Below are 1546 nucleotides of genomic sequence, written 5' to 3'. Positions count from 1 at the left end.
TTCACTCTGCAGCAGAGAGTGTGCTGATTTGAAACTTCCTGGCAGATTAAAACTGTGTGCCCGACCGAGACTCGAACTCGGGACCTTTGCCTTTCGTGGGCAAGTGCTCTACCAACTGAGCTACCGAAGCACGACTCACGCCCGGTACTCACAGCTTTACTTCTGCCAGTATCCGTCTCCTACCTTCCAAACTTTACAGAAGCTCTTCTGCGAAACATGCAGAACTAGCACTCCTGAAAGAAAGGATATTGTGGAGACAGGGCTTAGCCACAGCCTGGGGGATGTTTCCAGGATGAGATTTTCACTCTGCAGCGAAGAGTGCGCTGATTTGAAACTTCCTGGCAGATTAAAACTGTGTGCCCGACCGAGACTCGAACTCGGGACCTTTGCCTTTCGCGGGCAAGTGCTCTACCAACTGAGCTACCGAAGCACGACTCTGGAAACATCCCCCAGGCTGTGGCTAAGCCATGTCTCCACAATATCCTTTCTTTCAGGAGTGCTAGTTCTGCATGTTTCGCAGAAGAGCTTCTGTAAAATTTGGAAGGTAGGAGACGGATACTGCCAGAAGTAAAGCTGTGATTACCGGGCGTGAGTCGTGCTTCGGTAGCTCAGTTGGTAGAGCACGTGCCCGCGAAAGGCAGAGGTCCCGAGTTCGAGTCCCGGTCGGGCTCACAGTTTTAATCTGCCAGGAAGTTTCAAATCAGCGTACTCTGCGCTGCAGAGCGAAAATCTCATTCTGGGAACTCAGCAAAGGTTTTCAACAATAAGATAAACGTTTCTACATTCTTAACTGAACGTAAACAAATTTACTTGCCTGGATGCTTCTCTCATTGTTCTGGAAAACTGCTGATGATACACGTCTGTGAAAAGTTTTATTAGATTCACCAGACCAATAACAACAAAATAAATGGAAATCGTGCTGGACTTTAACGTCGTATAGTTTTGCTATGGCTTCATATCAGCGAAGTTGCTACATTTCAGGCAAAATTTTTCATTAGCTGTAAATCTGTTACGAAGAATTTGCGAACCTATGCGTGTTGAACTTCTTTCTTTAGTTTTAGTCGTAGAATAAGCAAGAATTTGTGTTCGGTGGGAAACGCGCTTGTGTAGACAAAGCTGTTAAAGTGACTGCCCGCATAAAGCGGGAACGCCGGTTTGGAGTCCGGGTCCAGCATAAATTTTCACTTCTTGCGTTTAAATACATTTTCGAAACCGCGTGTGACAGTTATGTGAATTTCTGTTTTATTTCATAAAATAACTGAAATTAATTCGCTGAATGTAAATTCCTTGACATCATTTGTATCAGGCGTAATTTTGTCACAAAAGAGCGACACATGTAAATCTATGCCAAACCGTGATTCGAAACCGTTTTTCTGGTTTAGCGCTAGTAACCATATCGGCTATCCGTACACGCTCCCTGGATCCACTCTAGCTTCTGTATGTCAGCGTATCTTGTAACCCTCTAAATTTATCACCTAACTCCTTGCCTTCTAATTTTACCATGCAGGTCTGAAAGATGCTTATTTGGAGTTATTTCCTATAGTAG

The 1546-nt window shown here is 44.6% G+C and overlaps 1 non-coding gene across 1 annotated transcript; it reads right to left on the bottom strand.

Annotated features, from left to right (window-relative positions):
• Positions 1 to 356: 356 nt before the first annotated feature.
• Trnas-cga (transfer RNA serine (anticodon CGA)) lies at positions 357 to 431 on the bottom strand. Its single transcript has one exon. It is a non-coding gene; the product is annotated as a tRNA-Ser (tRNA).
• Positions 432 to 1546: the final 1115 nt, after the last annotated feature.

The sequence above is a fragment of the Schistocerca gregaria genome, chromosome 4 (assembly GCF_023897955.1).
Source record: "Schistocerca gregaria isolate iqSchGreg1 chromosome 4, iqSchGreg1.2, whole genome shotgun sequence".
Classification (NCBI taxonomy): Eukaryota; Metazoa; Arthropoda; class Insecta; order Orthoptera; family Acrididae; genus Schistocerca; species Schistocerca gregaria.
Note: the sequence above shows the minus strand (reverse complement) of the source record. Positions and strands in the feature narration are given on the sequence as shown.